Below are 23,172 nucleotides of genomic sequence, written 5' to 3' on the forward strand. Positions count from 1 at the left end.
CCCTGAATCAGCATTTTGTGGTGCTCCGGAAGCACTGGGAGGGAGGAGGAGGAGTTGGTAAGTGCGGGGCCATCGGCACATGGGGGGAGGGGGACAAAGGAGGGAACTTGGAGCCGGTGGATGCTCTGCACCCACCAATTTTTCCCCATGGGTGCTCCAGTCCCGTAGCACCCACTGAGTCTGCACCTATGCTGGACCACGGACGTTGACGGACCAGGGAGTGCCGGATTAGAGAGGCTAAACCTGGGCTGTAGTGCAATCCCTTTGTCATGAAAGTGCAATTTACAAATGTAGATTTTTTTTTGTTACAAAACTGCACTCAAAAACAAAACAATGTAAAATTTCAGAGCCTACAAGTCCACTTAGTCCTACTTCTTGTTCAGCCAATCGCTAAGACAAACAAGTTTGTTTACATTCACAGGAAATAATGCTGCCCTCTTCTTATTTATAGTGTCACCAGAAAGTGAGAACAGGCATTTGCATGGCACTTATGTAGCTGGCATTGCAAGGTTTTTATGTGCCAGATATGCTAAACATCCGTATGCCCCTTCATGTTATTCCCACCATTCCAGAGGACATGCTTCCATGCTGATGATGCTCATTAAAATAGTGTGTTAATTAAATTTGTGACTTCACTCGTTGGGGGAGAATTGTATGCTCTGCTCTGTTTTACCTGCATTCTGCCATATATTTCATGTTATAGCAATCTCGGATGATGACCCAGCACATGTTATTAATTTTAAGAACACTTTCTCTGCAGATTTGACAAAACACAAAGAAGGTACCAATGTGAGATTTCTAAAGATAGCTACAGCACTCAACCCAAGGTTTAAGAATCTGAAGTGCCTTCCAAAATCTGAGAGGGATGAGGTGTGGCGCATGCTTTCAGAAGTCTTAAAAGATCAACACTCCGCTGCGGAAACTACAGAACCCAAACCACCAAAAAAGAAAATCAACCTTCTGCTGGTGACATCTGATTCAGATAATTAAAATGACCATGTCTCAGTCCACGCTGCTTTGGATTGTTATCAAGCAGAACCCGTCATCAGCATAGATGCATGTCCCCTGGAATGGTAGTTGAAGCATGAAGGGACATATGAATCTTTAGCGCATCTGGCACGTAAATATCTTGCGACATCGGCTACAACAGTGCCATGTGAATGCCTGTTTTCACATTGTAAACAAGAAGCAGGCAGCATTATCTCCTGCAAATGTAAACAAACTTGTTTGTCTGAGGTGATTGGCTGAACAAGAAGTAGGATTCAGAGAATTTGGAGGCTCTAAAATTTGACATTATTTTTGAATGTAGGTTTTTTTGTACATAACTCTACATGCGTAAGTTCAACTTTCATGATAAAGAGATTGCACTACAGTACTTGTATTAGATGAATTGAAAAATGCTATTTCTTTTGTTTTTTTTAGTGCAAATACTTGTAATAAAAATAATATAAAGTGAGCACTGTACACTTTGTATTCCATGTTGTAATTTAAATCAATATATTTGAAAATGTAGAAAACATCCAAAAATATTTTAATAAATGGTATTCTGTTATTTCTTAACAGTGTGATTAATGTCATGATTAATCATGATTAATTTTTTTAATCGTACAATTAATAGTGATTAATTTTTTTAGTTGCTTGACAGCCCTAATAATAATAGATTTTTGTTTCCAACCTTTTCAGCCTGCCAGTCAAACATACTATTTCAAGCTAAAGGGGCATGATGAATACTTTGGGGCAGATATTCTGTTTTGCTTCCTTTGCATTGCTGTGCAAAGGGAGTGGACAATACTCACAGGTTCCATGACAGACACTTACCCAATCTGCGGGGGCGGGAGGGGGGAACTGCAGCAGGCACATAGCCAACTCCCACACTTCCTTCCTGTAAAGGGTGTGGCAGAAGTGGGGAGGGAGAGTGACAGGAACATGCTTTCCTCTAGCTAATCTCAGGCGGCATATGGTTCCTTGGAAACCATACCCAGCTGGTACAAGTTAGAGCAACCAGGGCTGAGGCAGAGAACCCCCAGGAAACCATAACTAGAGTCTGAACATTGATTCTCAGCTTCTCCTCTTTCCCCTCACCTGGGTTTTCCTGAGTGGTTGCGTGTTCTTTGCTAGGCATTCCACTTGGGTCAGGCAGACCCAGTCAAGGTCCTATCCTTTCTCTGGGGCTCCCATAGCCTTCACCAAAGCTGTTGATGGAGCAAGTAGAATTGGTTTCTCCCTCCTGGCATTCCAGCAGGTGTTCACTAATGGAGCCACTGAGGAGCTGCGCAGGCAAGGGCAGTGATATGATGTGTGTTAGTGCCCCCCTGTAGTGATGGGCCTGATTCCAACACTTCAATTTAAAAATCAGAGGGGGGAGATCATTTTCTGTTATATAATCTAATGCAAATTTCCTTCATAGCTCCCCTCAAAGGGCACAGTTTAGACCAAGGCGCCACCAGGACATAGTTTGAACACCACTTCCATCGATTATTTTGTTTTTGCTGAATCCTTTTATTAGAAAAAGTCTGATTATAATGCAGTTTGCTTATGCCTCCCTTAAGGAAGCCAATTTTGAAACACGGCGTTTTATTTTAAGAAAATAAAAACTTAAAAAAAGTGTTCCTCCTTTCCTCTTTTTTTTTTTTTTTGGTCCATCCTGAATAACGAGATGTACCCTAAGAAAAAAGTCAGATTTAACATTGAGTTAAATTAAATTAAACATTGACTGTTCTTATAAACACTACTCTTTTCACCTGAACTACAGAGTTTCAGTCATTTGAAGACAGACTCTTGTAAAGTGCATTAAGGGAGTTTTGAAAGGCTCTCCCCGTTATGAGGAAAGGTTTTACCGTGTTTTACTGAGATATTTAAAATCTTGTTCATTCAGATTGTCAAACAGCTTGATGCTCTCTGATTTATTCCAACCCCCTTAGAATTGCATCTTACTGAGCCTCTCTGATCTCATTTTTAGGCAATATCCCAGAGAACCTTGAGGGGATTAAATGCACAAAGACATTTACCAGGAGGTATTGCCTTTGAAACAGCAGCGATCAGTATGCAACATAATTTGATGACACAGAATATATAAAATAGTAGTTTCTAACCTTTTTGATTAGGTCAGTCTATCAAACTAAATCTCCACTATACTGGTCAACGTGTTATCTCCCATTCAGCTGTGCATGCTCTGACCTGTTGTAAAGATCAGGGTTTATAGCAACTCAGTTCTATGGCACTTGACGCTGAGGGTGCCACTGGCATGATCAAATAGAATGTAATACTAGTGGGAATTGATGCTATAAAATATGCCCTACAAATAAGTCCTGATGGTAGACATGGAAGGATTCTCCTTTACCTTTTTATGGAATGTAACACATTGTATGTTTTAATTTTCCCTCTGTGTAAATTTTGATTTAACCCTAAAACGTGATTTAGTTGTTTTTTGTATGTAGGAATTGATGATTACTGACACTTATCCATAAAAATGTAATCTTGCCAAGATTTAGGCAGTATGTTGCAATAGCATATATTACTATACATCTGAGAGAAGCCTGCAATATGCTGTGCCCTGATAATATTCATTCCAATAATACTTTAGTAAGACAAGTAATGCAAACACAGCCAAAATGTAAAACGGCCAGCCATCTGTCCATGATTATGTTGACGTTTTTGCCCACTGTGCCCATTGGTCATTAATGGCCATTTCTGATGTGGTGGCAGGTTGCCCTACGTGCTGTGAGGCTACCTCTGTTTCCATTCAGTGTTAGGCACATTGTTTTCTTCATCACTTTTAAGGAAAGCCTCATTGCGCATAATGCAGAGATAGTCACAGATTCTAAATAAATTTGTTAGTCTCTAAGGTGCCACAAGTCGTCGGGATCTTAAATCATTCAAACTGACTTATAGCATAAGTCATAGAATTTCACTTTGTTACCCCTCCATGGAGCCCAATAACTTGGGTTTGACTGTATAACTTGCAGAAAGAAGAAGTGTTCTTCTGAAGACGGCAAGGGATGGAGAATCCACTACTTCCGTTGGTAGTTTGTTCTAATGGTTGATCACCCTCACTATAAAAAACATGAGCCTTATTTTTGAGTTTGTCTGGCTTTAACTTTCAGCTACTGGTGCTTGTCATGTCTTTAGTACCCTCTATTTTCTCCTTTGAAGATGCTTATACCTCTCAGTCTTTTATGATTAGCTGAATAGATTGAGTTCCTTATGCGGTTGGGCAACTTCTTGTATTTTGCGTGCTAATACATCAAGTGTTTGTTTCACCGCTTTCCTCTGTGGGTTTGCCTGCGGGGTCACTAAGCTTGCAGTGGCCGGGGGGAAGGTGCCCACATGGGCACATATCTCCCTGCTTAGTCTCACACAGAGACACTCTCTCTCTCTCTCTGGCAGCCTCGAGGGTCTGCTTTTTGCTCTTCCCAGGGTCGCCTTTCTCAGTACGGGAACCACCCACAGCAAGCACCGTGCGGGACGGGCGCAGCAGCACACGCCCTGCTCGCAGCCCCGCGGAAGGAGGGCAGCAGCGACCCAGGCCCCCAACAGCAGCGCGCGGCAGGTGTGTGTAAAAGGAAGGGGGAAGACTAAGAGGCTTCTTCTTTACGCGTGCGCATCGCCTCCCCGAGCCGATTCCGGTTCTTCCAGGGCCGGCCGCTGGAGCCGGGATTCCCCCGGCCGCGCCTGCGCGCTACGCTCTCCCCTCAGGCAAGATGGCGGCGGGGAGACCAGTCAGGGAGGGGGAGTGAGAAGGGGTGGTCGCGTTGTGGGGCCGTGGTGGGGGCGGCCGGTGACTGAGGCCGGAGGGAAGCTCGGAGGGGCCGGGGCTGCCTGGCCCGTGCCGCGGGGATGAGGAGCCGGGGCAGCGGGATAGGGGCCGGCCCATGCCTGTGAGAAGGGGGAGTGTCTGTCGGGCCCAGCGCCCTGTCTCTGCGGCCGAGTCCGGCCCCGGCTGCCTCTTCCGCCTGCTGCCTGGGGCCGAGCTGGAGTCGGAGGAGTCGCCGCGGCTGGGTGAGGAGAGAGCGGGCAGGTGAGTGAGTGAGAGAGCCGGGCTCCTCCGCGGGCTGCTGCCCGTCCCCGCATGGCACCAGCAGCGCCCCATGGCAGCGCCCGGCGAGTCCCCGTCTCTTGGCGGCCCGCCCCCGCATGCTGCCGCCCGTGGCACGCTCCATCCGGTAGAGCCCCGGGTGTTACCCTCCCCTCCCCCGTTCAGCCACCCCCGGGGAGCCCAGGCCCCTTCATCCCCCTCTTCTGTGACCTGCTGAGCCAGGGGTACTGACTCAGTATTTCAGGTTTTGATTAAATAACCCTTTCCGATGGTGGCTAATAGATATTCCCGCAATACCTGTCCTGTGCGTTACCCCTTGGACGGAGGGGAGAGGAAGGATGATGTTTTGGCTGAGGCACTAGACTTGGGACTCATATCTAGATCTGAGCTCAGTTCCCAGCTCCGCTGTAACAAATACGGCCTGCAATATACAACTTTCATGTTGTAGTAGTATAACAATATAAATTTACTGCTTTATGGCAGACTTTGAAAAAATTCCCAAATGCCAGAATGTGTATGTAGTGAAGCCTGATGTCTGTGAGAAGCCCAGCTCTTTTCATCTTCTCTGAAGGGGGGGAGAAGATGGGTATTAAGTTTAAAAGTAAAGTCCCAGGCACCCCACACCTTGCTCTGGTTGCTAGAGAGGACCTTCCTCCCTTATCCTGGACTCCAGAGCCTTCTGAAGGCTATGGGGGGTTATTTCTTCTGCTGTTATGAGTCTGTGTAATGTAACTCTACCTTTCAATCACAACCTCCGTTTTTGAGGTGTTCCTAGCCCTTCTCTCTGCTCATGACTCTAGTCTGTTTCACTTTCCAACTTCACTGGGTGACAAGGTGTTCTGATTAACAGCTCTAAAATTTACTAGTGCCCTGTTAGCTTTCACAAAGGGCATCAGTGAAATTATGAATAGTAGTAGCAGCACCCTCAGGAAGGTGGTCCTGCATCTGTTGACATTTGAAAAGCTTATCCTAGCAGCAATAAGGCTAGAAACCTTAAGACTTCTTGGGGAAAAAAAAGAAATTCTGCAGAAACTGATAGTTTAGGCTCACTTCCACCAACTCCTGATCCTCATGAAAAGGTTTTTTGTGCCCCCGGTGTGGGAGTAGATTTTTCATGCTTTGCTTATATGGTGTTATATATTTGAAATAGTAGTTTAACTGTACTTCTTGTAGTGGTCCTGGTTTGATTATCTACACTCTGATTTAAATTACAAAGGAATATTAATTTATTCTTTACCCTGGGCTTCAAGAGTTGTGGCATGAAAGCTTTTCTTTTTTAAAAACTGTGAGTTTGAAGTTGTTATGCCAAGTTTCAGAGTAGCAGCCGTGTTAGTCTGTATTCGCAAAAAGAAAAGGAGTACTTGTGGCACCTTAGAGACTAACCAATTTGTTTGAGCATAAGCTTTCGTGAGCTACAGCTCACTTCATCAGATGCATAAAGTGGAAAGTACAGTGAGGAGATTTTATATACACCCAGACCATGAAAAAATATACATTGTAAGGAGAGTGATCACTTAAGATGAGCTATTACCAGCAGGAGAGTGGGGTGGGAGGAGAGAGAACCTTTTGAAGTAATAATCAAGGTGGACCATTTCCAGGAGTTAACAAGAACGTCTGAGGAACAGTGGGACCAGTCCTAGTGACCTAGGAAATGTTAGTCAAGTTAAAGTGGAGGTCATAAAATGCTTTACCTTACTTTTTTGTGTGGACTTCAGTTTTCCTTGTTATGTCTCTTTCCCTCCCACTCTGTAAAAGGCTTCATCACACATGCAGCATGTTCAGCCCAAGGGAGAGGACTCTGCAACTGAAAGCACATCTTCCTGATGGAAGGATAATAGCTATGATCTGAGGCCTCAAGGAATATAGGGATATTCTGAGTTGCACAAAGAATGTGTATGACTTACCTGGCAAAAGGATGGCTATAATTAGTGGTATACTACACAAAAACATAGCTGACAATTTTTTTTCAGATTTTAGTTAATTCTGCCTCCCCAAGTGTTGGGATGGTATGCATATGTAATTTTTTGTTCCTTTTTTTCTTGTGATATTTGTAGTAATACACTAAACATACTATTACATACAGTAAAAGTATATTAAACTACATGTTGAGAAAGAAAAACAAGAATAAACAATACTGAATTCTCAAATCTGAGATTTAATTTAGCTTTAGATACCTAAACTTTTGCATTTTGACATATTTGTTTTGACTGTAAAAATTGAAGTTTCATTTTATTTAAAATATCAAACAAACAGTAAAGACCATAAACAATGTGTTCTTTTGCATTTCCCCTTATTGAAAGATACAGTAATCAAACTTGTACTAGAAAATAAGTCTTGCTAAAAGAGAGCTCAGATATTTGAGAATAAAACTGAGTGGTGGAAGAGTAAGTACACAACACAATTTTCAAGTGTTGGATCTGGCTTGTATGCATTATCTTTTAATAGCTAATTTCTGTAAAGAATCCCCACAAACCTGGTCATAGGCCCTAGTCCTTGCCAGAAACCAACAGATCAAAACACATTTGTGTCTAGTCCAAACCATTTCAAAGTTAAAACAAGTGTGCAAAAAAAAAAGATAATGTTCAAGAAATGAAATCACCTTTCTTTTTTAACTCTATCTCAAATGCTTGTCTGATTTACCTCCGCATTTCCTGAAAATTTCTGTTCTTCTAAAGATTCACACATGAAATTTCAGATGCATTCATTCAGGTCAGAGGAGCAATGCTATGCTGATAGCTGCTTATCCCAATGGGCAACTGCATTTTACTTTTACTGAAGTTTATGTATGCTTTTATTCAAGTAGAACTCATTAAATTAATGTTAGTTATTTCTTTTTATGTACTTGCGGATACCTTGGTGGGTTGTTTGCAAGATTTGCTTGTTCATATAATTCACCTTCAGATATTCCTTTCAGTGGTCCATCAATAACCAAAACTAAGTGGTAACTAGTACCTTGAATTGTTGTCTTTTTCCAGTTGGATCAGCATAAAACTTTTTAATACATGTTGAAATGATCAAGTTGAACAAAATTAGATGTGGTTCATTTGGTATTGGCTAACAGACTAAAAATATATTGGTAGCCTAAGTGAAAATGAGACACCCAAATTGACTTATGTTAGTTAACTTTTTCCGTCTGTGTTAAACCATTTAATGTACACATCTTGTAAAAAGTAATAACTTTTCACAGAATTATTAAATTCTTGTTGTCAGAGCATTTTGCTGTACGTTAAATATCAGGTTGTTCTACAAATATGATGAATGACATTCTAATAGACTTAGGTTTAGCATAGAGTTCATCTTACACACACTTTAATTTTCAAAGTGTCCAATAGCCATTCTATAGTTCAATAGTGTCATATAATAGAAATCACAAACTCCAAGGCCTTGTACACGTATCTGAAACCTTTATGTGGAAAAGTGGTAAATCTCAAATGTGTTTTTTTTTTACTCCAAACTAAGTCTGTTGCACAATGAAGACAAATTTCAGTGTTTTCCTTTATACTTTGAGTCTTCATATTTTAAGAATCTGGGTTTTAGTATGATGATGATGGAATGAATGAACAGTGAATGAATGGAGCAAGGCTAGTTAGCTAATGGATTGATTACTAAAATGAACATCTGATTAGCTGGTAATTCCTCACATCATAGTAGTGACACTGATACTTTGTTCTTAATAATAAAAAAAAAGCCTATGCTAGCAATATTTTGCAAGTTTAGGGGTTTTTGGTCTTGTTAAACTCAGACTGTAATTATGAGTTTTATTGAAATAATATAAGGTGGGCATGATAAAGGAATACAAATTTATGATAGTGATGTAACTATCAACCATACTATAGTGCTGTAGAACTTTTTGATCATATGATGTCAAACTATTCTAATTGTAGACTTGCATCTTGTTACAGAAGCTGGGAATATCTGTGCCTGTGTTACGTGATTGGATAGGGTTTAGTTCTCACTCCTTAACTTGAAAGTGAAGAGTATTTTTATTTTGGGCTGGACACTTCTCTTGTTTACTACTTCCCTAACTGAGTTGACAGTCTTTGCCTTGCTAGTTTGCATTTGTGGAAGCTGCTCTCTTGTTGAGGAGAAATGTTTTCTGGCATCCAGAGAACTGTATTTAGTGGATGTGGTATTGTGGAGAGGCACATGGAAGGGAGGAAAGGCAGTTAGCAAGGACTACAAATAAAAGGAGAGAGAGGTAGTTGACAAGACTGTTAGCACATTTGCCTGTAATACTTCTGATATTGAGCATTGGGTGCAGGGCCATAGTGCATTAGTTTAACTTGATGGAGGAATATTAGTAGACACTTCACAAGACTGTCCATTTTGGTGTCCTAACTAGAGGTTTATTGCTTTATTTAATAGTAGTTGTCTCTAGTGGGAACCAGAGGACTTGCAAATAGTAGTTGTGTTTTCGGAAAGGGGAAGAGATGGACTCTGCTTGGCCCATGCCAAGGCACAGTATATTTAAAAAAAAAAAAAAATCTTGTTCTTTCAAACTAGTTTCGGAACAGTGGGCAGTAGCAGCAAAGGAGTTACACGAACTATGCTCTACTTGGAAAATATCAAATTTTAAAATTTGATCATTGTATAATAATTAAAATGACCTTATTAAGCCTGGCCTCATAGTTGAGTGCAAAGATTGAATCAGGCTGACGCATAAAACAGTCTTATCGTGCCATTCCCTAAATATTAAGGATTGTCGAAGCTCTAAATTACTTCAACAGTTACAAAATATTGTAAAATTATAAATGAGACTGCTGTGATGCCATTTCAGACTAGTTGTACAGGAATTAATTATTTAAGTGCATAGGGTATGTATTTACTTGTCAACAAACAAACGTCTGTAATATATTTATAAATTACTTTTAATTGTTTCAGAGTAGCAGCCATGTTAGTTTGTATTCGCAAAAAGAAAAGGCGTACTTGTGGCACCTTAGAGACTAACAAATTTATTTGAGCATAAGCTTTCGTGATGCATCTGATGAAGTGAGCTGTAGCTCACGAAAGCTTATGCTCAAATAAATTTGTTAGTCTCTAAGGTGCCACAAGTACTCCTTTTCTTTTTTAATTGTTTGCGCACTTAATGTATTGGTGCTTGCTTTGTACAGATTCATAAGGATATTAATCGCGTAGATCTGAACTTAGCTCTTTGTGGTGTGAAAATTGGGTTGGCCTTCTATTATTCAACAACTGGCAAGAGAGGGAGAAATGGAAGAGAGATGAAACATTTCATTAGTGTGTTATAAGAATGTAAAGAAATTATGAATGACGCAAACATAATTTAGGTGAGCTGACTTTCTCTTAACTTATTGATGTTAAAAATTCTCAGGTTCACAGTGTCTCTTTCCCATTTTAAAGCCTTCATTGTTGAGACACCACATTACAGCAACTATCATTTGAGCGAAGGACTGTCTAAGAATCAGTTTGGAATTAATCAATGCTATTCCCTAATCAATTACAGAGGTCACAGTTGAGTTGTATATAGATATGATTCTTTCACTCTAGGGTTAATATATTGCTAATTAGAGTTTTATACCTTTGTCAGACTCAGCTCTGGTTCCCTTGGAGTAAGACCTAAGGGCTGCAAATTAAATTCAAATCTCCCAATTGATGGGCCACAAATTGTCATGGGGAATTGGATGCTATCGTGCCTGAAAACATGCCTCTCTGCTGAAGTTTTGGCATTTTGATTCCAAACGACCAATGAAGTCTGTAGGAGAGTCCTAGCAAATGTTGTTTACTCAGAATTAGAAGAGGGAAGAAACTGTCTGAACTACTTAATTGAATAAAGAAAAGTAGTACTAGTGACACCTTAGAGACTAACCAATTTATTTGAGCATAAACTTTCCTGAGCTACAGCTCGAAGTGAGCTGTAGCTCATGAAAGCTTATGCTCAAATAAATTGGTTAGTCTCTAAGGTGTCACTAGTACTACTTTTCTTTTTGCGAATACAGACTTACACGGCTGCTACTCTGATACTTAATTAAATGTAACCTCTGTCTATTTAAAGAATATTCACAAGCAGATTGCGATTTTCATTAATTTTACTTAATCAAATTTGACTAGCCTTCATAATTTTTTTCACTTTATAGAGGGATCGCAGATGACTTACTCTGAGCATTTGGTATGGTATTGTCCCCATTTCCTAACTAGGTAATAGCTAAGGGTATATCTACACTATGAAATTAGGTCTGTTTTTATAGAAGTCGATTTTTAGAAATCGATTTTATATAGTCGATTGTGTATGTCCCCACTAAGCGAATTAAGTCAGTGGAGTGCATCCTCAATACTGTGGCTAGCATTGACTTACGGAGTGGTGCACTGTGGGTAGCTATCCCACAGTTCCCACAGTCTCCGCTGCCCATTGGAATTCTGGTTTAAGCTCCCAATGCCTGATGGGGCAAAAACATTGTCGCGGGTGGTTTTGGGTACATGTCGTCAGTCACCCCTTCCTCCAGGAAAGCAATGGCGGACAATCATTTTGCATCTTTTTTCCTGGGCTACCCCTGCAGACGCCATAGCACGGCAAGCATGGAGTCTGCTCAACTCACCGCTGGTGGTGTGAGCATTGTAAACACCTCGCACATTATACTGAAGTATGTGCAGAACTGGGCTAAGAGAAGCCAGCACAAGGACAATTGTGGTGAGGACATGGACACAGATGTTCCTGAAAGCACGGGCTGTGGCAATTGGGACATCATGGTGGCAGTGGGGCTGGTTGATACAGTAGAATGTTGATTCTGGGCCTGGCAAACAAGCACAGACTGGTGGACTGCTAGTCTTGCAGGTATGGGATGATTCACAGTGGCTGTGAAACTTTTGCATGCATAAGGCCACTTTCCTTGAACTTTGTGAGTTGCTTTCCCGCACCCTGAAGCACAGGAATACTAAGATGAGAGCTACCCTGTCAGGTGAGAAGCGAGTGGCGATAGCCCTGTGGAAGCTTGCAACGCCTGACTGTTACTGGCCACGAGGGAATCGATTTGGAGTGGGCAAGTCTACTGTGGGGACTGCTGTGATCCAAGTAGCCAGTGCAATCACTGACATTAGGTTATCAAGGGTAATGACTCTGGGAAATGTGCAGGTCATACTGGGTGGCTTTGCTGCAATGGGGTTCCCTAACTGTGGTGGTGCGATAGATGGAACACACATCCCTATCTTGGCACCGGACCACCTTACCAACCAGTACGTAAACCGCAAGGGGTACTTCCCAATGGTGCTGCAAGCACTGGTGGATCACAAGGGAAGTTTCACCAACATCAATGTGGGATGGCTGGGAAAGGTGCATGACGCTCACATCTTTAGGAACTCAGGGCTGTTTGAGCAGTTGCAAGAAGGGACTTACTTTCCAGACCAAAAAATAACTGTTGGGGATGTTGAAATGCCAATAGTTATCCTTGGGGACCCAGCCTACCCCTTGCTCCTATGGCTTATGAAGCCGTACACAGGCAGCCTGGACAGTAGTAAGGAGCAGTTCAACTATAGGCTGAGCAAGTGCAGAATGGTAGTAGAATGTGCCTTTGGACGTTTAAAAGCTCGCTGGCACTGTTTACTGATGAGGTTAGACCTCAGCGCAACCAAAATTCCCATTGTTATTGCTGCTTACTGTGCGCTCCATAATATCTGGGAGAGTAAGGGTGAGATGTTTATGGCGGGGTGGGAGGTTGAGGCAAATCGCCTGGCAGATGATTTTGAGCAGCCAGACACCAGGGTGATTAGAAGAGTACAGCTAGGCGCACTGCGCATCAGAGAGGCTTTGAAAACCAGTTTCATGACTGGCCAGACTATGGTGTGACAGTTGTGTGTGTTTCTCCTTGATGCAAACCTGCCCCCTTTGTTGATTTGATTTCCCTGTAAGCCAACCGCCATCCCTTCTTCGAAATAAAGTAACTATTGTTTTGAAACCATATATTCTTTCTTTATTTTATTTTTTAAAAAAGTGAGAACTGACAAGATATCCCGGGTGGGGTGGAGTGAGGTGGGGTCAGGGAGGAGGGAAGGACAAGGCCACATTGCTTATTGTAGCCACACTACAAATTAAAACTGTTTGAATGACAGCATTCTGTTGCTTGGGCCATCCTCTGGAGTGGAGTGGCTGGGTGCCCAGAGCCGCCTTCTGTCCCCACTCCCCCCCCGTGTTCTTGGGTGTCTGCGTGAGGAGCATATGGAACTTGGGGAGGAGGGCAGGTGGTTATACAATGGATGCATTAGGGGTCTGCGTTCTTGTTGGCTTTCCTGCAGCTCCAACAGACGCTTCATCGTGTCAGTTTGCTCCCCCATTAGTCTCAGCATCGCTTCCTGCCTCTGCTCTTTGCCCTCACTTAATGCTTTCCTGGCCTCTGCCACTGAATGCCTCCATGCATTAAGCTGTGCCCTATCAGTGTGGGAGGATTGCATGAGCTCGGAAAACATGTCATCGTGAGTGCGTTTTTTTTCACCTTCTAATCTGTGATAACCTCAGGGATGGAGATGATAGGGGGAGCATAGAAACATTTGCACCTGAGGGGGGAGAAAAAGGGAGAGTAAAATTTAAGATAATATATTTCTGAGACTCTTTCACAGTGAATCAAGCAATTCACAGCAGACAGCACATGTGCTTTAGGTACAAGGTCGCATTTTGTACTTTTATATTGAGCGCCTGCCGGTATGGTGACACATCACACATGGCTGGGCAACAGAATTCGGTTTCCAGGCAGCCATGGTAAGCATTTTGGTACGTGGGATTTACTTCTTATGCCGTCATAACATGTGGGAATGGTTTCAAACTTCACTGCCATCCTTTCCCATAGCAAGCAATGCCGTCTGGGTTTCACATTCATATTTTACAAAAGGAGGGGCTGCAGTTTTCGGGTGGGTGTGCAGCACACACCTCCCCACGCCCCACCATGTGGCTATTCTCTGGGATGATCCTTTCCCCTCCTCCCCCTGCCATGTGGCTATTCTCTGGGACGATCCCTTCTAGCCAAGCGCAAACAGCCAGCATGACCAGGGTCTAATGTGCGGGGGATCACCAGAGGGGATTACTGTCCCCTTACCAAACTTCCCCTATTTCAACCAGGTGACCGTGAATGATATCACTTTCCTGTGACTGATACAGAAAGATAAAGACCAAATGGTGCATGAATGTGACCAAAACCCAGGACCATTCGCTGCCACGCTTTGTGCCACAGTGATCCCAGACCACATGGCCACACTGACCAAACAGTAAATGAAATTCAAAATTTCCTGGGGCTTTCCTGTGTACCTGGCTAGTGCATCAGAGTTCAAAGTGCTGTCCAGAGCGGTCACATTGGAGCATTCTGGGATAGCTCCCAGAGGCCAATACCGTTGAATTGCGTCTGCACTAGCCCAAATTCGACCCAGCAAGGTCAATTTTAGTGCTACTCCCCTTGCCGGGGAGGAGTACAGAAGTCAATTTGAAGAGCCCTTTAGGTCAACAGAGCGGGGTTGGCTGTGTAGACGCATTCATTTTAAAATCGACCTAATGCAGCTAAATTCGACCTAATCCTGTAGTGTAGGCCAGGGCTTATAGGGAAAGGACACAAACATGGACAAAGCAAACTAGTTTTAAAATTTAAGTGAATATTTGAGGACAAAGCTTTTGTAGTTTGCGTATAGCTTTATTGAATCCAGTTGAGTTCTGACAGAAGTTTGGACTTAATGTAATGGTTTAACTGGTTAGGCTGAAAGGCTTTAGTTTATACTTGCAGAGGGCTGAGCAAAATTGCCATGTCTTAGTCATAGAATATGAGACTATTTGAGGAAATAGAAACGATTAGAAGAACACAAAGATTAAAGTGATCTGTGAATCAAGTTCAGATCAGGCAATATATGCTTGCCTTCAGAGAACTTCATGAATACTATAGAAGATTCAGGTTCTCCAGTGAAGGTGACAGATAATTTTGAACTTTTCAGTGGCTTACCCAGAATTTTTTTTTTCAGTCAAAGGTTAAGGCTTTAAAGTGGTTTCAATTGACTTTATTGCAGCTGCGGTCTTGAATTTCCTCTAGTGGAAGAGTATCAAAGCAGCCACTTTAGACAGTTTTAAAGCTTAATTTTTTAGTCTCATCCCTTCTTTCCCCAAGATCTGAGTTTTTTTTGTTTGTTTTTGTTTTTTAATTTTACATTAATCTTTTTCTACATACACTCAGGCAGAAAAAAGGGTATATTTCTTCTCCAGAGGTCTTTTGATAGCCCTCTTTCCTGCTATATTCCCACAGCCTGGAAGGGCCAAAATTGGAACTGTGTTGGTTAAGAGTGCATGTGACTCCCATTATTACCCATCCATGCTGCTACTACTACCATCATCAATAAGAAATGGTGAGGGAGCGATTACTAGAGTGCTTTCAAATCCGGTAAACTGCACTGGAAATCATAGATTGTAAAATAGAGAACTTTTTCATACTGCTTCACCTCCAGACGCGGTGGAGGATTACTATATCAGAAGGCTGCTGTTGATGTCAGTTTCGCTGTTCTGCTGTTACCCCTCTCTTGGGTCACTTGAACTACGAGCAGAATTGCTGGCACAATTTATCTTCTGTAGAGGAATTACAAAAATGTGTAGATATATGGGAAATGTAGGATCTCAGTGATGGCACACCAAATGTAACCTTGGTTAATGATTGGGATTTGAGGCACAATATTGATATCCAGTCTGATGACATGGAGCATACCGTAGCTTGTATGTTTTATGTTTCATACTATCTAGTGCTCCTTTCCTTGTGGAGAAATCAGTCACGTGCAGAAGTTGGGTGCATCACAGAAAATGCAGTATGATCTATATATGTTGGACTCTTGACTGGCAAAACAAATCCTTCACAATGCAGGTACAGTTCTTTAAGATCCTGTCAGATTTGAATTTTGAATGTTGCCTTTTCTTTTGTGAAGAGAGAGGCTTGATAACTGCTGTATACGTTGAAATTGACCCTAGCCCTCATATACTGGTTTAAATCTTATGGACTGTGTGATGTCACTATACAACTGTCTTTTTTAGATTAATTTGGGAATATTGAAAAAGTAAAACAAGTTTAGTAGGAACAGATACTGAGATGAATTGAGACTTTTTCTTGCTTATGTAAGCAAGAATTGAGATACAGGATAAAAATGGCAAAAATCAAATGTATTTAAATATTAACATATCACTGGTGCTTTTGTAGAAGTGGTTCATCATTCACTCTCATTTCCTTGCCTTCCCAAACAGTTTTGTAATCTAATTTTTTCCTCCAATTATAATCACCAGAAATAAAAGAACAAACCATATAAAGTGTGGTGTTAGCCTTCTAACCAACTAAAATAGCTTGTGCCATGTGTATCTATAAGAAGATTCTAGGATGGTCACTCTGGGCATGTCTGCACTGCAATGGAAGCTGAAGCTCAAGCCTGACCACCTTTCTATCTAAGCACAAATTACACTAACTCAGGGCTCAGATCCAGGGTCACAGGACCCTGTGGGGCTGGAGGGTTCAAGCCTGAGTCAAGCCAGAACCCAGGCTTCAAGCCCTGTTGCTTTGCCGTGTAGATGCAGCCCCACTGGATTCATGCTCAGGAAGTCTGCCATAACTGTTCCAGAGCCCACCGCACTATTTTTTTTTTTTTTTTTTTGTCATCTGTACAGTCAAGTTTTCCCACACTGCACCAAGAACAAACGGCTACAGCAACCACATTTTGGGAGGGTGCTAAGAAATCTATGATGTGGGTGTTTGGACTCAGTCCTGCATAATGCCATCTAGAGACCCAGTGTTCAACAGTTCCTAATCTGGATTTACAAGAGTATAGATGCTCAAACCCTACAAACCGAGGGTTTGTTACCTTGAGTTCTGCTAATCCTGGTCTTAAGTTGCAGTGTAGACATACCCTTTGTGTGTCACTCTGAAAGCAAGAATATCTGAGTCTGTGTCAAGTGAAGGAAACCTCTACCAAGCATGGTTGAGAATATCACCAAATTGAATCATCAGTGGGATTTGCAGTCTTTTAGCATCCAATTTTAAAGATCTCAGCTATTTTGACTTTATTAATTCCAGCTGTACACTGTAGAGCTATGGTAAGGCACATATCTATGCCATCCCAGGAGTTGTAGGTCATTATGATATCAGAGGTAACTCAGCCAATCACCAACCTTATCAACAGCTAATTTACATGCAACTCTTTTTTGGTTGTATGAGAGAGGCCCAACTGCCACATCTGTGCAGCAGCATGAGCTTTCAGCTCTGTGTGTGTGTGTATATGTATATAAAGCTGTTTATAGTACATTTCTACAAAGAAACTTGTTTCTAGACTGTTTTACCAATTTACTACATCAGGTATAGAATACAAAGCGATGATTTCTTGCAAAATTATTTTGTGAAGCATGTTTTTAATGAATTTTTTTTTCCTCTGGTATCTTTCAGACAACTTTGTTTCAAATTTGCTCCTATGTCTAACTAGGGTAGCTAATGATGCTTTTCCTTTAATTAGTAGTCACACTAAAGAATAGTTACCGGGGTAATTGTATTATAATTACTTCTTTTTCAAGTAGCTGGCGTTGCTTTGTGTCCAAGGTGTTTAAGCTGTTGCTTACCAAGTCCCCAATTTGTCTAAAAAAAAAAAAAAAATCAAACTTCACTAATTTTTTTATATATATCATGTACATGCAAAATTTTATTAAATGTAATTTTAATAAGAGTGACTCAAGCTTTTGAGCATGATAATAAATATTAAAGAATGGAATAATCAATACATCAATTATTTGCTTATCTTATACATCAAGATGTTCTGGGTCTTAATATGTATGTATTTGTTGGTCACCTTCAAATTGGAATAGATTGTGGAGCAAAGGTATAGCTTATTTTTTGTCTTGAGGTATAAAGTTGCTTGAGATGAAAACTGCAAATATCTGGTCACTACACTGGCCATAATTGTAGTAAGTGACCATTTCCAAGAATACAACTTCCTTCTATGTTACCCAGTCATAAATAGGAGCTGATTGTGATATAAAAACTTGAATAGAATAACAAGTGGGCTTTGTGACTTGATGTGGGGCGCTAGAGGGAAGGTCAGATGACTCTTTACCCGTCAGATGCATATTTAAAATTAATGCCTTAATCATTTTATGTATCCTCTCGCTTATTTTTTTAATTTGAAAGATATTTACTTTTAGGATGCTTAAAATAGAAAAAGGGATGCTAACATATTTTTGAGTTCCTAGAATTAAAGTCAGATCTTGGTCTTGCACAGAAATTCCACTTGTACCAATACGCAGACATCTATGTTATGCTGCCATTGCCCATCTGGTCCATTGTACAGGCTTAATTTGTACTGATCAAAATAAATACCTGACTTTTGTTACTCACCTCAGTTCACCACCTCCGTGGTACTTGTACTTTGAAGATGCAGCTGAATCAGAAATAAATGTTTGGGGTTTTGTTCTTGTTTTAAGGTTTTACTGTTCCTCATCTTGAAGGTGTCCTTAGCTGTGGAGGTAAAAGCAAATACTAAAGCTGTCAACCACTGGCAGCTGGATAGTATTAAATAAGAATAAAATGCTGTGTGGTTAATATCTAGATTTGTGCAGTAACTTTTCTTCTGTGTTATTCCTTCCCACCTGTTTTATTAGCTTGGAAGATGCTGATTCCAGGGTCTGAGGCTTCAGAGCATTCTGCCAAGCCTCTACATAATAGCTAGAAAGGGCGTAGGGAGGTGTTTGGCCTTCTCAACAGCACTCCTATCCACTCCAGGGGGTAAATAGTATCCTTGTTGAAGTCAGCAGTGGTTGACTGATAACATTTGAATCAACAAAATACAGAATCATCAGAGATCAGATCTTATGTCAGGGTTATATCCAGATAAAGATCTGCACCTGGACTGCCAGAGTCTCAGAAGCACAGGCCTCTCTTGAGCCTTACATCAAAGTTACCTTTTGAGTACACAGGTAAGTCTTAGTTTGTTTTGCAGAGACATGGAATACTGTTACCAGCTTCAAAAGATTTATACTTCTTAGGTCTGTATGCTTGCATTCATTTAGACTGTCACTGCAGTGTTATATTAGTGCATGCAGTGCAATCTGTGAACTAAGATGTCATATGGTTTCCTGTAGTTAATATTAGACTAATAGGGTGTTTGAATTGGTATGGAATTAGGTCTTTGACAAAAGGTTTAGATGCCAGCTCAAGTGATGGCCTACTAATTAAATGTCTGAATGTTATTGTTGGGACCTTGAGAACTGAACTTGATTCATTAAGCTTTTTCCAAAAAATGTTTCAAGTGTAAGAAATTGAAAAGAGTGAATTGAATGGGGAGAAAGAATCCTTGTCTACTTCTTTAACCAGTAGATTTGTGAACTGCTTTATTTCCATGAAAAAGTAGATTTCTGTACATGATTGTCTTTATACTGTTCCAAATCCATTTCTCAATTTTACAAGGGAACAAAATGTCCAGTTCTTTTCTCTAGCTCTGAACTGGTGCCCAGAATGATATAAAGGTACTAAAGACCCATGTGAAACAAGCTACTATACATGCAGTAATAAAGATCAGAACCCAGTCAGAAATACAGCAGGATCTTCTAGTTTAATCTGCTGTATCATCTTCATAAATCTGTAGCCTCTAATTGCATCTGACCATTTAAAAAACATTTGTCATTTTTCATTGTTTTCTTTATCTGACTGATTAGTCACCAGATAGATATGACATTTATTTATCTGCACCAAGAAAGAGGCATCAAAGGTAACTTTAGAGGATGACTTAAAAAGGCATATATACATATTTATAATGCAGATTTAGGTAGATTCTCTGGCAGAAGAGTGTGTTCTCATTATTGCTCTTTGTTCTAGTGCAATTTGTATTGTTTGAATCTCTTTCAACAGACTAGAATGACAAGGATGTGTTTCTGGACTTGAAGTGGCTGGCCACCTAGCTAATTGAAGCTGAATCATCAATTTGTTTTGTTCGTACTCCTAAATCAGTGAACCATTTCTAAACGTGTATTTAACCACACCAGTCTGGCCCTTCAGGCAATAATATACATTTGGATCTTTCTGAAACGTCAGGTTATTGCATGGTCCAAGAGGAATTTTTTTGGAAGCCACTGGTCTATGAGTTCCTGGTCCTTTTTTTGGAAGGAAACCTAAAAGTGCAATAGGGTCCTGAAGGAGGTGAGGCGATCAATAGCTGAATCTAGCTGTGCCTCCTCAATGGTTTCTTGAGACCTGTAAAAAAGAAAATATTATGTATATTCACATTCCAAACTAGCATAGTTTTTATGTGGAAAGGACAGCACTTCATATAACAGCCTATAAAAGAACTTCTCAGTCATTAGATAAGAGCACACACTGAGCTCTGGGGGTTTTATGTCAATAGTAAAAGATCAATTTATAGCAGATAAAATTCAAATCACTGTGGTGTAACCAGTAGTTAGAAAAATGGCAATCAGCCAGCATCCTGGATGCCTCACTGACAGCGGTCAGACCAGGGCACAGTACAGATGGTTCTAGTGTCTCTAAAAGACCACCTTATGGTCATGGACACAGCAAAATGTTCATGTGTAGGCTGCTGGACCTCTCTGCAGTCTTTGACACAGTGCTACTGACAAGGTGGTACTAGCACACCTATATGACATAGCAGGAGTAGATGGTCCAGAACTACAGTAGCTGCAATTGTTTCTCTCTGGCAGAATTCAGAGAATGATGATGGGTAACTGCTCCTCCTTTCCAAAGGCCCTCACCTGCAAAGTCCCATAAGATCCATACCTTCTCTGTCTTCTCTTGAATATCTATGTGAGACCGCTGTGGGTAGAGTGAGACCTCATGGGCTCAGTTGCCAATACTGTGCTGATGGCACTCAACTATATATATCATTCTCAACTTATACAACCAGTGCCACTACTAACCTAAGAATGCCAAAAGAAATCAGCTGTTGGGTGAAGAACAGCTGCCTCAAGCTGAACCCAGGGAAGGCTAAAGTGATGCTGATCAGAAAAAGACAAATGAATAGAAGAACTGGCAGAGACGTTGTCTCCATCTTTTATTGAAGGCATACAGCTCCCATTTGTCAAAGTGGTGTTAGACTCCCCACTTGGTATGCATGACCAGGTTGCATCAGTTTTTAAAAATGCCTTTCAATTCCAGCTTGCTAGGAAACTTCTTCCCTTCCTCCCAGATGAGGACCTGGTCACAGTGATCCAGAATACTGAATTTAGCTTTTGTAACTTTTATTATTTCCATTATTTATAGAAATAGAGGGGGTTCTGGCAGTGAAAATGGTAGACACCTAGATTTTTTTTCCTATAGGAAGAGATGGAAAAGATTGAGACCATTTACTTTAGAGAGGAGGAAATAAAGATATTCAAAACAATGAATGAATGGTCTAGCAAAGGCAGATTGGGAATATCTGCATATCCTTTTTCCTCAGACTATGTCTACACTGCACACCTTACGACTGTGTGGCTGTTATAAGGTGTGCTGGGTAGTTGCTCTTTATCGCTGGGAAAGAGCTCTCCTGGTGACAAAATAAAACCATCCCAACCAGGGGCAGTAGCTTTGTCGCCAGGAGTGCAGATCCCCCCCCACGAAGTGTTGTTCACACTGGTGCTTTTTGTCGTTAAAACTTTTGTCATTTGGGGGGCGACAAAAGTTTTAATGACAAAGCCTAATACAGTGACAAGGGGACAATCCGTGAAAGGGTAAGACAGCAAATCTAGTGAAAAAGAAATACTCCCATTCTCTTCTCCTTCCCTTCCTTCCCCAGCAACATAAAATTAGTCTGTGGCACTCTGCCTTAAGCAGGGCCAGGGAATGCAATCCAGGACTCTAGGACACTATGACATGCAGTCCTTGTGGGTTCTTCCCCTGTGTCATAGTACTGCCACCCTTCATTTGGAGTGAGTGGTGGCAGCTTCCCTCCATTTCGGGGGGTGTGTGTTGAGGGGACAGGGGAGAGAATGAGAATTCCTAGTATAGTGGCTCTTGGAGTTAAATTTCCACTGAGATACTGGGGCATTCACACCCCCAAAGTATTGTTTTGAAGCTCCCTACAGACTTAAGACTTGTCTACACAGGGGGTTTTGTTAGCATTAATTCAAGCTAGTGTGAATTGAAAATGCCTGTGTACACACAATGCAAACCCTTAAAGCACACTGACTCTCTATTTGCTGCAAATTCTGCTCTCTGCTTTCAGAGTGGAGTAAACTGCAAATATAGTTAGTGCAGATTGTTGTTCATGTGCCCACAATAGTTTTGCACACTGCTTGGCAGTCCTTCCACTGCTATCCCATGCTGCTTTGAGGGTATCTGTGACTGACCTGTCTGTTTACCTGTGCCATCCACTGCTAAGGGATCAAGTTGACAGGATGTCTCCTCCACCCTTTAAAAACAGGTGAGAGGCCAGGATCGGCTCATTTGCTCCTGGATTTCAGTATATCAGCATTGCAGCAATATTTGTACAGCCACAAGGAGCCTGGGGTGAGATTTTTTTTGATCTGGTAATCTGGTGAGAAATGACTGGTTGCAAAAGCTTGCTGTACTAACACCACCATAAGAATCTTTTTGAGAACAACACTAAACAGAGGGCCAAGAAGGGTCACAGCCAGGATGTTAAGCAGTACAATATAAAGATCAGAGCTCAAAAAAATGTACAAAAAACCCTGGGGATGCCAGAAACAAGTCCAGAAGTCCCATGTGACCAATCTGCTCTATGAAGAGCTGGGCAGGTTTTTTGCTGGCATGCCACTAGAACCCAATCCTCTTGTGAGCAGTGGTGCCCCTGCTGAGGACACTGTGGCCCCCTGAGGATGGTCACAATTCATGGGTGGAGGACAGTGAAGTAATCTCCTCATATAGCCAGGATCTCTTCAGCACTCGAGACCCTCAGAGAGGCCCAATTTCCAGCCCGTATCCCAGCCCGTATCCCAGCCCAGGTTACAGCAGGAAGATCCTCTCCAGGAGACTTTTTCATGTAAGTATGTATCTTTACAATTATGCTATACAGCTGTGCTAGCTTCTGTTCTGGGTGCCCAATGGCGGCTGCCATTTGGGTTGTATGTGAACTACCAGCCTTTCTGAGCCTCCTGCCCTCACCCAACACTGTTCCTCCCCTTTGTTCTGCCTTCCCTAAAAATATTTTCAAAATGGCAGCTGGGTCAGGTAATCAACTTCTATCTTGTGCTA

At 41.6% G+C, this 23,172-nt stretch overlaps 1 protein-coding gene across 2 annotated transcripts in view; it reads left to right on the plus strand.

Moving 5' to 3' along the window:
• The first annotated feature begins 4,753 nt into the window (after positions 1-4,753).
• Positions 4,754-23,172, plus strand: part of APC (APC regulator of Wnt signaling pathway) — a 200,229-nt gene continuing 181,810 nt past the window's right edge. Inside the window, exons 1-2 of one of the 2 annotated variants that reach the window (XM_077817310.1) lie at positions 4,754-5,017; positions 15,747-15,864. The gene's annotated coding sequence lies outside the window, so the exon portion shown is untranslated. The remainder of the gene's footprint in view (positions 5,018-15,746; positions 15,865-23,172) is intronic. The other variant, XM_077817311.1, reaches the window with a different exon arrangement.

The sequence above is a fragment of the Eretmochelys imbricata genome, chromosome 5, assembly GCF_965152235.1.
Source record: "Eretmochelys imbricata isolate rEreImb1 chromosome 5, rEreImb1.hap1, whole genome shotgun sequence".
Lineage (NCBI taxonomy): Eukaryota > Metazoa > Chordata > Testudines > Cheloniidae > Eretmochelys > Eretmochelys imbricata.